Source organism: Hetaerina americana, unplaced genomic scaffold, assembly GCF_022747635.1.
Source record: "Hetaerina americana unplaced genomic scaffold, ioHetAmer1.1.p SCAF_69, whole genome shotgun sequence".
NCBI classification, from domain to species: domain Eukaryota; kingdom Metazoa; phylum Arthropoda; class Insecta; order Odonata; family Calopterygidae; genus Hetaerina; species Hetaerina americana.
The window spans coordinates 605,561-622,205 of record NW_027287305.1 but is presented as its reverse complement, the minus strand read 5'-3'; the positions used below and the strand labels follow the sequence as shown (position 1 = coordinate 622,205).

The window sequence follows — 16,645 nt, the reverse complement described above, 5'->3', positions numbered from 1 at the left end:
CACTAGATTCTTTTAAAATATGGATGAATTTTGCATTCGCCCGACGAAAAAAAGCTAGAGTAAATGGGTCTTAAGAAGACAATACCTTTACAGGAAAAATACCATAGCATGAATTTCATTTTAATTTTTTTATGTGAAAATTTTGACTCTAAATAACTTAACGTGTAAAACAATATCATTTGTTTCAAGACACATGACGTATTGAGCCAGTTAAAATTTCCTGTGAAAGTTTTGACGTAATTTACATTTTCCTGTTGTCACCAACGTAAAAGACTTAATTCACACTGTTGGAATCAGAATCGAAACAAAATCGGAATTCAATATCAAAATACGAAATCCACTTATGAATTCATTTTTACAAAAGTTTTTCTTTCATTTCTTCATGAAATCTTTTATCTTAACCTCCAAACAAATACCTTGATGAAAAGCTCCAAACGAGAAAATCAAAGTTCAGCTTCCCCATGGATTAAATATTAGAGCGCTTTTAAAATGTATACATTTTGAAGCGATCGGATATAAATTGCCCCGTGAACGTTTTTCCGAATGGAATTTGAATGAGCGATGATTGGAGGCTGGAAAAGAGTTTGAAATTACTGAACCTCGAGGTGAAAACACGAGGAGGAAGAGGCGGTTGGTACGGTCATGTTCAAGTGGTAACTCTCCAAATGTTCTGGATCATTCGTATTCCGCGCGGGCGTTGAAACCGCCACGCCCGCGTGAGTCCTGCGGGCCTTCTCCCCCCGATCCTCTCGCTTTGCTCCCGCTCTGAGGGGGAGGAGGTGGGAAGGGTTTAAGAACCGGCGCCGCTCTAACGTAGTAAAAGCGCCACACCTGCTACAGTGGTCCCCCAAACAACTCCTCACCCACCTCCAAACGCCTTCCTCCCCTAAACATCCCTCCCTCCCCTACAACACAAAAAATCTATCCCCTACAACTCCATTCCGCACATCCAGATTCCCGCTTTCACGCTTCCAAGAGGCGGGAAGGTGAAGCAGGTGATTCGGGGGGGGGGGGGGGAATGAAACAAATTCGAGGTCATAAGGAAGGAGGGAGGTGAAGGGGGTTCAAAGGGAGTATGAGGGAATTTAAACTGACTGTGGGGATGAGGGGGTGGTTGGAAGAGGAGCGATATTCGCCTCCTATCAACCGTTTAATCCTCTCTCTCTCTCCCCTCCGCCCCCAAACAAGCCTTCTCGGTAAACCCCACTTCCACTCCCCCATTCCTTCTCCCACGGTAAGGATAAGGGAGAAATGGAACAGCAGTGCGGCCCTTCAAAAACCCAGCAAGGTATTTTGTTGCGAACCGCGGCTTAATTAAAAAAGTACCCCGCGCTTGAAAGGAATGGAAGGCACCCCGAGATTCTACCCCAACTTATTCCGAGAGGACGCCCGGCGTTTGTCTTTTGTCTTTGGGAAGCGGGTGAAACCCACCTTCCTCCCGTGAGGGAAATGAATTACTTCGAGGAGGCTGCGTAGTTGTCTAGATTCCTTCCGTGCAAGTTTTCTCGTGTCCTCCTGATAATCAAAAGAGTACGGAAGCAGCGGGGATATATATTATACCTAAGACATGCAGAGCGGGAACGAGTGCATTTCAATGCCTTGAGGTGACCTTAATTAAGTAGCTCATGCATAAGGAATATCGGATAATTTAAATCACGTTCCCATTACGATAGTAAATAATTTTCTCTTCAAAAATGTAAGGTATCCGGCGTGATTCACTCGTATCTTGGCGATCTGCGTTCCTCGCATCACGATTGGAAGTTCAAATGTTTTTTTCCCCTTGATCTTGCTGAGTTAAAATTAAAGGTCGTGCCAGGTGAAATTTATTATTTTTTTCATTTTCAATATACCGCGGGGAGACTTTGACGGGGCTATATTTTGATTACGGTAAAGATGATCCTCAAGGTCCGGGGGAACATATTTTTCTAAGTACACAGAAGAAAGACCCTTCTCAATCGAAACTGATATCAATTTCCAGTGAACCAATTCCTAAAGATATGAATCGCGGCAAGACGGCCGAATGAAATTATAAAAAATAAAGATAAAAAATTGGAGATTGAGAGTAAAATTGGTTCGCGCGAAACTTATCGACGGAATCTCTCAGCAGACTCCCATACACGAGGAACACCCAACTTGGCCTCGGGTGCATATATAGTATGTAGTGAAACCCGTCAAAGGCAGAATCAGATATATTGACGAGAATCTGTCCAGTGTGGAAATTGCCGAATCGCGGCGAATGATGATCACGTTTTCTTCAAGCAAGTGAGTTCCTGCAAAGGATAGATTCGCAGCGACGCAATTGGAAAGTATTGTTGGGAACATTTCTTTCACGGGCAGCGATGTTGCATTTTACCATGTCACAAAATTGGAGGTAAGATATTAAAATCGAAGAGGAATGACATTTTCTGGTCTAGATCTATTGGATTGTTTCAATTCTCGAGCACAGATTTCAGGCGGATTTCGTGGAAATCATTTTTCCCTGACTTTAGGTATGAATAAATGAAAAAATAAATCAACAGCCACACATAACATGCGTCTGCTACTAGGTTTTAATGTTAAAGTGTAATTATATTTAAGCTAACACTAAAATAAATAAATAAAAGAATATCTGTCTGTGTGTATATATATATATATATATATATATATATATATATATATATATATATATATATATATATATATATATATACACATATATATACACATATATATACATACATATACATATATATATATACACACATATATATACACACATATATATACACATATATATACACATATATACACACATATATATATATATATCGATTATACGGAATTACTCACACGACCAGAATAATATTGGGACGGCACAATAGAACAAAAATAAAATAGGAACACTTAAAAGAACACTCACACGGTAAATTGTTTAAGCTTTCGGCCTTCCCCGAGGCCTTCTTCAAGTAAGACTCCTTTTAAGTATAATAAGTATTATATATATATATATATATATATATATATATATAGGACCTCTTCATGGCGTTTACTTATTTTTGATTCACACTGGAAATTGTTAAAACTAATATACATCTGTGCATTTATTGCGCGAAGCGCCCTGTTTTACGTGTTAATCTAGCAAATACATTTATTATTTACGTGCTTTGGGCTTATGTTTTCGGTAGAACCGTCAATATTAAATTAATAATATTTTAAAATATTAATTTAATAATGGTTCAAACGTCATGTTGTGGGAATTTTTCCTCAATCTTTTAAAAATACTTTTTATGGCAGTAGGGGCTTTTTCGGAGCAAAAATCTTGAATAATATTTTATTTCTCCGTAAATAAATACTTAAAATACTTAATGCTTAAAATACAAATAAACACGTAATATCCTATTCAACCGCATTTTATTTCATAAAATTTATAAATTGATTCGGTCTCTGCGTTCACTTTATTTAGTTTTAAATGCCTATTTTAATGACAAAAGTTGCCATATTTAGTGTCAAATTTCTGCCGTATTTTAGACTTATTATTGCCAATTTACCTTTTCTCTTTTTATGTCTCACGATTACAACTACGTGGCACTTCAGATTAGCCTTATTTGATTATCAAGAATTATTTATGTAAACTGTTTCAGCCTGTCGAAAATAAAAGTTATTCTTCACCCGGATATATATATATACGTAACGCGACCCCGTGCGTTTTAGCCTTCTAAATACTCTACGTCGTAGATATATTTTTTTATTCATTGATGGGAGAAGGTGAGAGCGAAATTAAGAGAGAGAGAGAGCAATCCATCAAAACCTTCAAGAGGCAGTTAGTCAACACCGAGTAGTTGTCACACATTTCTGGCTCTGTTTGCTTTGTCGCCTTTGCGATAAGGGTGACGAGTTTACTATCGACACGAGAGCCTTACCCCTATCGGCGATCCGTTTGGTTGCCCTAGATACACTGCGCCCTTGCGGAGGGATTCGCAGTCGATTGCCTTTTGAAGGAAGGGGTGGATGTCGTTTCTTCCCACTACCATTGCTAACAGAATACAAGACCTACCTGCGAATTACGAGGGACGCATTACCAAACTCCTTGGCGAGGTGTCTACCCCTTCCTTGCTAATGGTGGGAAGGTTTTATAAAATCTTGGATTTGAGGTTTGTGAACCAATAGACTTTGACCGTTTATCAAGCCTTACCTTTGAATATCGAATTCGTTGCTATTGGCCTTCGGTTGTGGTTGGGTGTAAAAACAAATCTCTCTAATGAAATTCGTATTCCTTTCAGGTAATTCCTTCATCCACACTACAATCTTCTTTCATAAAAATGTTTTAAAATATTTCAAATAGTTTTTATTTGAGAGAATAAAAACAGTTAGAAGGAGTTTTGTATTGTTGGACCTAATACAAAATGTATAAATCTCCAGTTTAACTACGATAAACAAATCTTTGACATTGATTGAAATGACATAGACTATCAGGTAACGATGGAAACAAGAATATATTCAGGCGGGGTCGTATTGCGTAAGCGTTAATGGAGGTACGAGATCCTCGTATTTCAATTAGGAATGGGAGGATGGATGAGAGGTTATTCAAGGAAGGATATTGTGAGGCTGGAGAATTCGGTGCCTGAGATATGAACATACGAACTTGAGGAATGCTTGGACGTCAGTTGATGAAATTTATTTTAAAAAATAAAATGAGAGTAAATTAAATATTTTAATATAAAACTCAATAAAATTGGGAGTATTTATTTTTTTAATTCAAGTTCGTGTAAGTATCATTCTCTTTAACGACTGCAAATACTGGTATGAACAACTTGGAGAGCTCAGGGGTGCAAGTATTGCCATTATTTTTTTGTTGGCGTTATATGTATGTACAGTCTAAAGATGAGCCAGCGCTAACTACGTAATTCTTTTGAAAAAACCTAAATTAAAATTATTTTGTAACTCCAAGGTTTCAGCAAATGCTTCAAAAGAAAAGTTGATAGGTCAACAATACTGATTGGGTATACGTATATTGAGCGCAGGGTTGCATCTCCCGAACCCCTACCATCGCCACCGTTACCATTATTCGCTGCCCTTCTTCAAGAAAATGGACGTTTATATACTTCAGAGTAAATTTTTTGACGGGTTTCTATCCTGCTGCCGCTATACATCCGCCGAAGCTCTTCTTTACTTTATGTTAACAGAAGCTAGGCTTCTTTAGTATTCAACTGACAAGCCGTTAATGGAGTTGCTTCTTATATCCCCCCGATGATTATTTATCGGCGTGAGGTCTTGGATAGCGAGAAATATGGCGTGTGGAAAGGCTTCGTGGAGTTGGCACCGGCGAGTCATGAAGATGAATTTAAAGAGTGCGCACAAAAAAATTCACACGACATTGAAATATTACCCAAAGCCTTCTTTTAGTAATTTCCGAACTATTTATTTTTATTTATTTTATATTGATTAATATTTTAATACAATTTATATTTTCGGGCGATATTTTGAACAATCTCTTGATATCAAAATTTACTACAACTATATGGATAAAATGTAGCCACCAGGTTGTCATAGGATGAATATAGGATTTCTTTGCGATTGCTAAAAAAATACAATTGAAGTATTTTTATTTGATCGAACATATTACTTGTAGCAATATAACTACATGTTAACAATCAAATGCTGGCCTACCAGTGGTGGCAGGGTTGCGCCCTCACCTACCAGATTAGAGATCACGGGTTTCATTCGATTTAGCGATTGGGTGTTCATATTTTACTAGATGGTTCTGTGGACAAAAAGTAAACTTTCCTGTTTTTGTTGCACATTAACTATATTATATACTTTTGACTTTGAAACATACAACCCAAATACCGACTGAATTCTTCCTCAACCAGTAAATTCAAACTCACTGCTAGTAAAGTTTCCATTGAAGATTAATGAGGAAAAACGAACTTGCACTTTTCCACAGGTTTACCTGTATTAAATCTGTGGAAAAGTGCAAATAATGTTTTTTTATTATTATGACGAACTTCCACTACATCTCGCCTGAACCTGTTGAAATTAATAAAGATTTAAAATTATACTCTTATTTTTGTCTTAGACGAGAAGCAAGAAATTGTTTAATACTTTTTTAATAAATTAAATTTGGTACATCCTTCATGGAGTCATCCCAATGCAAAAAAAATTGCTAATCGTAATCGTGAAGCGTGGTCTAATTTAATTATACTTTTTCATTATTTTGAATCACGCCTAAATGCCAAACTATTCAAAATTTTCAAAATATCCTTGTGGATCAGTAGCCTTCCCGTCTCCTCTTTGGTATGTGGCTATTAAAGTAAACTCTGCGACGCCTAGATAGGACTAAAGTGAACAGGAAAATGAAACCACTTCTAGATTTAGCTTTTTCAGCAAATTGAGTTGGAGCAGAACATATCAATGCCCTTACCAAAATCCGCTCAATCACTATCTAAGCATTGCGTTGGTTTCTCCGTGTTTGCCATCAATGACAAGTGGTTCTTTCACTGCCTCTCTATGAGCTGAGTGATTGGTGTGCATCTAAGATGTACGATAGGTTTATTTATTGCTCTTTTCGTTTCAAATATGTATTTATTTTTGTGAAGCGTAGGTATACACGCAGTCCCTCCTTTCTTTTCTCTCTCTCTCTCTCGTTTCCAGCATCTCAACAAAGAGCGCGTTCTTCCTTTAAATAAAATGAATATGAGATTCAGCCGCCTGGTCTTCTTTGAAAGGGCCGCCTTTACGGTTGCGCGTTCGAGAAGAAACCGAAGAGAGGGATTGGTGGGCGGTAGAATCACTCGTTCATCGGGAGAAATCGCATTCCATCAGCAAACACGGAGCACACAAAGTGTGTTCCCTCATATTCGCCACTTTAGCGTATGTAATATGTCTTTCACTCGAGTCGTGGGGAGTAAAACTCGCCCTCTTTCTCCCTCCCACTCTCTCTTTCCCTCCCTCGCTCTCCTCCCTTGCTCGTCCAAATCAAACAAGTGGATTGGATTCGAGAACGGAAGGCGCGTGGAAACTCTTCCTAAAATCGATTCCTCGCCCCCCACACAATCGCTTTATCGCGGAGAATGACTCGGCAAGCTAACTCAACAAAAAAAAGTAATAACCAAACATCAACTTCGATTTCCTGAGCAACTTCCCCTCCCCCACCCTCTCTCCCCCAGACCTCCACATAATCCTCCCAAGTTCCTTCTAAACGCGCGCCACGTTAACTGTAATCGGAAATTAAGCCAATCAGATTCGTCTTCCTTTTTTCCTCCATCCCCCTGGACTTCCGAAGTCAGAGGAGATAGGTTACTCCGTTCAGGAAACATTTTCCTACACCTCACAAATATTCCGTTCCGACGTAAACGTTTTCACGCTAGAATTGCGAATAACGTAAGGGGGAAGCAATTAATTTCTCTCGTACATCCGAAACCCGACCAGAGGAGCACTTCCATCTAGTAATTAACCACGTACCACCCCCTCGCCATCTCTCCCACTTCTTCATCCTCCCCCATTGTACAATGTGAAGCTAGGTTTTCGCGAAATTGCCATTCTTACAGCCAAAGGATAAGGAGAGGCACATTATTGATTTCTGAGTGCTTTGCAATCATTTTTTTTATCTCGGTCCGAATGATCCAGTTTTTTTAAATATCCGCCGGGAAAATGATTGGAAGTAAAATGAAGGCATGGAATATTTAGCGTAATTCCAACGAGAAGAATCGCACTGACGGGATTGAATTATTCAATTCCAATCGAAATAACCGCGGAGAGTGAGCCCGGGGGGGGCGGGCGTTCTATTGACCGTAACGCGGGGCTTCTTCCGTTCTCATCCACCGAAGCATGGAATTTTTAAGGGTCAAAGGAATGAACGACTCACCGTTTGTTTCTGCGAATCGGTCAGAGCAAAAGCGGTCGCGAGAGGATTTGCGCGCGATGTTTGTCACTTTCCGCCAAAGGCGACTCTTTTTTTTAGTCCATCCGACTGTCAAAAAAATATTTGTCCGCCTGGTAAATCGCCGAGTGAATTAGCGCTGGCGTTGTTGTGGTTGATGGACTTTCACGATCGATTTCTCCATCCGGCAGAGTTGGTTTTCTGCATAGGCGAAGCCTTGCCATCTGAGTACATTGTCATGCTAATGTGTACGCAGATCATCAATTAATGTCGTAAGAAAATAATTTACTAGTGCACGAACTTAAGTTCAGTTAGAGACGGCATCAACACAGTGGGTAGCCGTAGCAAAATTAGAGCACCTATAAAGTAATTTTAACACTCCAGATATCTTCTGATCAGACTGCTTAACTAATGAGAGAGCTGGTAATTAGTGGCTTAAGTCTTGTATCGATATGCATTTGAAAAGTGATGGGAACACTTAAAATTTCCAGGTGGTGTTTTCAAGTCTAATGGGAGGGCGTGGCATTTTTCTGGTTTATATTTGAATATTAACATATTTTATTCGTAATAGTTTCAAGGTTTTTAGTGGATATCAGAAGCAATAAGTCCTTTAGAATGATCCGTTGTCGATTAAAATCGCCTTTCCATTCTCGAGTACGACTCGAGGGTTAATTGGTGTTTTATTTCATTTGACGTGGTTCTTCTGCTCATATCTAACACTCAAAGGATGTGAGTGAACATGAAGAAACCAAGACCTGATTGAGAATACAAAGCATTAGGCATTACTTACTTGCGTGGGAAACCAGGCTAGTTACCTCCAAAGGCCACGTTGTTCGCCGTGTGAGAGCGAAGTTCTCACGTGAATTTAAATATATGCGGAGAAGGAGAATTGGGCATGGATTGTTGCGGCCAGCATTTAACCAAATCGTGAATGGCGGGAAAAAAGATTATCAAATTGACAAGAATGGGACGTCAAATTCACTCGTTTTAATGAGTTGAATTCTCCTTCACAAAATTTCGCGATATGGAATGCTAACCTAACATTCAACGTGTCGTGCGAGCTCGTGTCAGGTTGAAGGCGCGCACTTTCGTTCGTGACGGACGGTAAAAAATATTATAAATAAGCGGAAAATTATATTAAAAGATCGCGATCATGGAAAAAAAGGAATTTCCGCGAATATTTTATGAAGAAGTTCTAGTTGCCGCGGACAATATTTTCGGGTTTCCGTTCCTTCACCAGATGGAAAGCGGTGCGCTTATAACTGTGAAAAGTCAAAAAAATTTATTTTCCACCTAAATCCACCTCATTAGCGCCGATCATTAGAGAGGTGAAACAGTGTAAGAGATGCCGATTGCTTTTCCACTTCGTTCTCACGTAGAATAATCCCTAGTTTCGACTATCGAGTAGAAATTTTTAAAATGAACTCTCAAAATTCCTAAGCTTAATTTTTATATCCAGATGAGTCCCGCTTCCTCCTTGAGCCTTTTTTTCCTTTTCATGACCAAAGGCCAGAACAGCTTTACAAAATGATTGCAATTTATTGTATTTTTCAAGTGTAATTGAATTTGTGACTCTGCAAGTGAAAATGAGGGAGTGGTCTCAAAATCACCTCTCCTAACAATTTTCTTCTTAAGTTCATAACTGTAGCTTTCTTGAGCAATCTCCTTTCTTGCTGGGTTGAATACATCCGGCCTTTTTCCATTGAGAATAACGCCATCGATGGCATTAGACTAATATGGATCAAAAAACACTGAAAATTAATGTTTGAACGCCTTTTTATAAATCCTTCGTCAAAGATACAATAAATGGTGTACATAATATCACAATTCAATACTTTATCCGTGTAAAGGTTCAAGTTTCTCACTAATTACTTAATTATGATATACTTTAATGATAAAAATAAATTAAATGATGTTCCGCAGATATTCTCATCAATCTCATATGTATAGTTCTCAGACCTCCCACTTTCTTTTAGCGATTTTTTTTGCGCCAGCACCACTGGTAGAAGTTATAAAAATACATATAACGAAACAGTTCGCTTCCTTCAGGTGGAAACTGAACAAAATCTTATATACTCATCTATTCATAAAAAAGAGATGATTAGAATATGATGCGTTTTTCTGCAATTTTTATTGGGCTTCCGAGTTTTCCAGAGGGAAAAACTATGATAAACACACAGGAATCATTGATAAAATCGTGAAAATATGTTCTGAGAATTTCAAAAGACTATTTGGGGATAAGCTCCCAATACAAAAAAATAAAATAACAGTAATTTTTCCTGCACTACGCATGAGGAAAGTAAAACTAAAACAGTTTTTCGCTATAAGTACACAAAATTGGGGAGAAAGAGGCTTGTTCGGAAGAAGGAGGAAAATTAAAAAAAAACATTCTCCCGCATTTTTGCGATTTTCCTAAACCGCAAAAAAGTAAGTTTGGCACCTGCGATATTTCTGCAGATGAGAGAACTAAAAATAAAAAATGAAAGCCTGGTGCCATGCTCAATCGAACTCGTAACGAGGCAGACTAATCGCGCGTCCCCTCCTTCGTTTGTCCGACGGCTTGCACCTGGGATCGCACCTAATGCTTCCCGTGTTGCGTCATCAAATCAACAGCGCAGTGCAGACGGCTGAAGACCGGCATCCGACCGACCGTCTGTCCCCAGCGTACAGAGCACATTCGCGCCTCCACCCCCCCCCCCTCCCACACACCCATCTTCGGCCATTCTTTTCTACCCTGCGGACGGAAAAGAAAAGAAAGAAAAAGTATACCTCACCATTATGGCCGCGAGCGCTTCGCCTGTTAATTGAGGTGAAATTCATTGCATCTCCCTACCTGCCAATCGCAGGAAGCGCGTTGCGAGTTAATTGCCGCAAGAGCTGATTGCCGCGATTGGCTGCAGAACCCTTCCACGCTCCGAAGTTCACCACCGGCTCATGTCGGGCGCGCGCGCGGGAAAAGATGGGCGCGCGCGCGGGAAAAGATGGGCGCGCTCTTTTGCGAAGATATTATTTCTGTTGGATTTCAAACACCGCCAGTGAAACTGGGTGAACAGGATGATTTCAATAATTAAAGATTATTTACCAATCACCATCGGCGAGGAAAATTTTTTAAAGACCATGCCGACCAATTATTTTCCCATTTCGTTTTGGAATATTATTTCTATGATAAACCAAATTGCAAGGAAATTACGAGATTAAAAGTAGACTCTTAGGATAAAAATAGCATGAGTTATTTTTTTATTAATAAAAATAGTAGGTGCATTAAAAAAATTAAAATAAAGAAAAACTCAAAGAGCTGGTTGTGTACATAATTCCTATTTATTTTTGCATATATATATATATATATATATATATATATATATATATATATATATATATATATAACTCAAATGCTTTATTTTTTCTCATGTATCGTAAAAGCATATTTATAGAATATTATTCTAATTCCCAGTTATACTGGTAATTATTGTAGCGAATCAAAGGAAAGATAATTTCGCAAGCACAAAACATAAATGGTAGAAATATGTTACAATTACTCTTTGATTAAAGAAATCATCAATTCGTTTTTTACCTTACAAAAAACTATTTTCAATTACTTTTGAATTAATCTAGTATATTATTGTAACTATCTATTTCGCAATTATCTTAATCTCTGTTTAGGAAGACGTGCAATGCATTGTAGAAATAACTTCACTTTCCTCATCAGTTTGTTTCAGTGTTTAAAGTGGTACTGAATTTCTAAATCCGTTTCATTAGTCAAATATATGTGTATATTTCCAAGCCTTTCCATTATCACTTTATTACTCCATCGATTTCCGATAATTACACCGGAGAGAATGCCGAATGCGTTCCGTATTCCTTCGTACCCGATTTTCCTGCGTCCAATATAATGTCACGTTCCCTGCGTTAATTACAGCATCAGCGTAATGAATTTTATGAACAGTGTCAATATTGTACCGAAAAATATCCACTAATCTATTTAAAAAAATATGGGTGAGCTAGTATAAATATTAAATAATGAATTATTCGAGTGATACGCATCGAGAAAAAAGGTTGTCTGGACGGGTTGGTATAACCGTTGGTATACTTCGTCTATATGAGTTGAAATTATGGCCATAAACCACCAGCAATTAAGAAATCAAACTCAAACCATAAAAAAAATAAAAGAGTGAAAATTGTATGGGGTCGCCTAATTAATATTACCATCCATAAAACTAACAATAGGGTCAACAAAATAAAACCACATACATACATCACTATTCCGTGTATACATACTTGTATATATACATTCAAACGTGGCTATAAAAAAGAACAATTGAAGAAATAAAAAGTTGAAATTAAAAAGGGAATCGATATAACAAGAAAATTATAACTACACTTACGGAATACAAAGAAAAATTGTATCTTTAAAAAAATAGCATATATCTTAAAAGTAAAAATAGATTTCGGAAGGTAATGGTAGAGTTCATCCAATAATAAGCCCTTAACGGCGTGTGAAATTCACACATCAGGGTAGGGGGGGTAAATCCTTTCTCTGTACTACCTACGGTTTCCCAGGAAGTTATGGTACCCAAAAAATCACATAGCTTGGGTGGAGCTGAGGGTGCATGGAGGCTTTCCCGGGAATTGAACCCGGGCTCTCCGGTTAGTAGTCGAACGATCTACCCCTGCACTAACGCATCCCCAATATAATTATAAGTGGCAATTAATTACAAAAGGAAATATTTTATATGCATGGAAACACAAACCACCATTTTAAGCTTGATGGTATTTTTGATTTTGTCCTTAGAAGGTATTACTAATGAGACGATCAGTACTTTAGTAAGATTTGTAGAATGGTTATGGCGAAGGATAAGCCGAAACTCTAGCTTCTGGGTTTATGGAATAATGATGAAATTTAAGTGTTCTTATCCGTTTCAATGTATTTTTAAAAGCGATGCCCCACAGAGGAAAAGCTAGCGAAAAAATGTAAGGCGCACACTTCATAATAAAATTTGAGTTTCATTCAACCGGAAGATATCAACGCAATAACAGTTCTCCATGAGGGATTAAATTCATGCAATACAACCAAAACCCTAGCCCCCATCACTCTTTCTTCAAATTCAGCGGTAGATATACTGAAGGACAACGGTTGCAATTTCTTCTTTATGAAAAGGTCTGAAAACTTGAGGCGGATAAATATTGGATTGAGAGCGATTTTCAAGGAAGATAATTGGGCAAAATCTTGGGAAGATTCGACTCTATTGGATAATTCTAGTATTATCAAGTGAAATCTTTTGTCCTCAGCGTCTCCGGTATGGCCATGTCACATTGCTCGTGAAATGAGATCCCTAAACTCTTTTCTCTCTTTTTGAAGTCGTTTGCATTATATGTAAAGACTGAGGAAAATCGATCTTCTAATTCCAGAGACCAGCAATTTTTCTTCGGCGTCGGTTAACGTTTCGCAGTCAATCACTTAGATGCAGTCAAACCCAGTCAATGGCTACTGAAATCAGTAAATTCATGCATGACATGAAATTTACCTATCGTCTGTAGCCTTTAAAATAAAAAGAAACATATACTTATCAAATTAAAGGGATGGTATTTAAAATTCATCGCATTTCAAATTAATTTAGTTTACGGGCCACACGAGGACTAACTGTGCGATTTTCAAGTGTCTGTATGTACGTAGTGATGGCTGGGCATTAAATGATGCGGAGCGTTAGAAAAAGTATTAACAATAATCGTTATTGTGCATGACGTCCTCTGCTAGGAGGTTCGGAACTATTTCCAAAGCAGGAATCTACACGAGCGAAGTAGTCAGTAAAAAAACCTGGCGTTCCAAAATGTATGTGGAAAAGATCTTTCCTCATGCATTGGTGGGATTTCGGGCACCAACGGCGTGTTTGACCGCGAGTGTTAAACCGTTGTCCGGAGACAGCACCGAGCCACAATGGATTGGAACTGCTTGCGAGTTCTGCGACTCTAAGGAGTCCCGTTTGTCATACGTTACCCCTATTGGCACGCCACTAGTTTCTTGTGTCTATTCAAACGCCGAAATTGCTCTGACTAGAATTCACGCCAGTTACACACACCCCCACTGCACATCGCTAAACGATGAAATCTTTGGTTGGCCCACTAAAACTACGAAACTCGTAATGACCAGAGCTTATAGGACACATACGGTGCTTAAGTTATTTGAAAAACTATTTCATATAAATATTAATTCGTTCGTGTTATGAATAAATTTTCCATTTTCCTTGACATATTTAATTGCCTTGTACTATGTTATAGTATTCGGTAAGATCCGTGAGATTTTTTCTTTTCATAAATTATTAATAATGATATTTAATTGCAGTAACTACTTATCAAAATCTTATTACAGTTCGATAATATTCCATTCCATTACTAAACAAAACCTGTGCAAAAACCTAATTCTAAAAGTGCTTATTCACTTGTTGCTAAGGTGCTGCAATTTTTGCGGATAGGTTTCAAACGTATTATGCTAAATATAGCTGTGAGTGAATGCATCTTAGAAATGTATAATTTCCTTCATATTCTTGACGGTAAGGTGATAGTACTGCAACTATCTTCTGAGAATGAGATCTATGCGTAACTCTACAAGCAAGCGATGCAGTGTTAAAGTTAACGACGCATCGCATGAGGTAATATGAGGAGGATACTATCATAAATGATATATTAGGCTAAGAAGACAAACTTCCCGTTTTAGAAAGAGATCTTTGGTCTAACCGAGCGTCTTTCGCTAAAATTGACTACATGTAACTGCTTGGACAAAACTTGGAAACTTGTTAAGAATCACGCGTGTGCCTTAAGAATTTTTGTAACTCAATTTTCTAAATATGAACACTCATTTTTCATAAATTAAGTGAACGATTGACAGGGCATCCTTCATGTTCAATCCAAGAATTGATACTTTACGAAAGAAATCCGCTACTTCAAAGGGAAAGGATTTGAGGATATGCGCTTTTGAGAAATTGGAATGAGAACGGAGGAAAAGCTTAAGTCAGGGAGAATGGAATATTGATATTTCTAGGGAAAGAATTGCCTGTCCATCAAAGGAATAATGAAAAAATACGTATTTGAAAATAATTGCACTCATCACATTAAAGAATGGAGTGGGTAAAGTGAGAGGTTCCCGTGGAATATCATATGGATTTTTTATTTAAGTATTTCTTCACTTCAAGTTTTTTTGCAAACTATTCAGAGTAAAATTACTTGAAGGAACCAAATTCAGGATCTTGTAAGAGAATCTCATCATTTTCGAAAAAGGTGCAACAGGGGAAAAGATATTTTTGCAATAAATGACTCCTAAAAGTAATGATTGTGAATGATTATTTATAATTGAACTGACGGTGAAAATTAATATTTACCAGAACTCTGAAATAGGTTCTCAAAATTTTAACACACGAAATAATTATCTAGGTTATTTTCTCTAGGTTAATCAATAGGTTAAATTCAGATAATAGGAAAATTAACGTGCTTAAAGCTGTTGATTGAAGCCTGATTCAAAACATCGATTATTATGAGGTAAAAATTAGGAATAAATAAGTTCGTTTCGAAAGAAATCTCTTCACTAAAACGGCAACGATAATGACAGCTATTAATAATTTGACAAATCCTAACTTATATACACTTCACCGGTACCCTTTAGCGCGACGTCCTTATCCATAAATATTGCTAATTTCTCTAAAGTTGTACTGAATCCATTTTTGTAAAAATAGCGCTGAACACTCGTACGTATTTCTATAGAATCGAAAACGGTATCCAGGAATTCGATTCTTAAATTCCAGCAAATATTTTATTTCGTTCATCTACCTCGGTTAAAACAAAAATCTTCGCATAGTTACAATATGGAAACCATATAGGTTACACAGGGACTGGAAAATATTTTCATAAAACAGTTGTTATACAATATTAACACACAAACGGAACGTCGCTTAACCGAATAAAAGGTCTGAGCACGGAAAACCGGTAGAATTGTTTCCGGCTTACAGATTTTTTTTCATTCGCGAAAAAAAATATAGAGAGCTATAAGATTTAAGTTAAGCAACGAGGAAATCCTAAAATATTTTCTGCGAGGCAAATGAGCTGTTTTGACTACGATGAACCATGCGACTACCAGGACTTAATATCGACCAATATATTCTTTTTTAATTGATCCCTCGACATCTACAAGTTCAGATAATCTCTCGGAAGGTGTTGACCTTGATTATTTAAGCTAACGCTTTGTGTCTTACGATCTGCAGTTTGTCGGAAATCGTTTCGTTTGCGTTGGGCGATGTTCAATCTGTTAGGTATTGAGTATTTGTTTCGGTAAAAGAAAGGAATAATATATTAATATATTTTTTGGGATTGCGGCTGACCTTCTGGGCGTGGATACGGCTGGGGCCGCCTTCGGGTTGGTTGCGCGCCGAATGACCTGCGTCGTCGGCCGAGGATGTCGCCTCTTCGGAGTCCTTCCTCCTCTCCGCAACCTTCCTCCCTTGCTCTCTCTCTCTGCCTCTTGTATGCGCGCACGGAGCGATCAGCGGTGAGCGGAGGGGGGTCTTCAGAAGAAGCAGTCGGCGCGGGCGGTGAGAAGTTAGTGCGACGGGTCGCCTGGACCCGGTATCTGTTATATGCCCTCCCTCCCTCCCTCGCACGCCCCATCCCCCGCTCCTCCACGCTTTCCCCCCTCCCCATCACAGCACACACATACACACACACACACACACACACACACACACACACACACACACACACTCTCTCTCTCTCTCTCGCTCTCCCCACCGCTCCTCATTCGCGGGA

At 38.3% G+C, this 16,645-nt stretch overlaps 1 protein-coding gene across 2 annotated transcripts in view; it reads right to left on the bottom strand.

Moving 5' to 3' along the window:
- Mip (Myoinhibiting peptide precursor) overlaps positions 1–16,443 on the bottom strand; it is a 264,128-nt gene extending 247,685 nt beyond the window's left edge. For both annotated transcript variants that reach the window (XM_071594723.1, XM_071594724.1), the window contains exon 1: positions 16,222–16,443. The gene's annotated coding sequence lies outside the window, so the exon portion shown is untranslated. The remainder of the gene's footprint in view (positions 1–16,221) is intronic.
- Between the last annotated feature and the right edge of the window lie 202 nt (positions 16,444–16,645).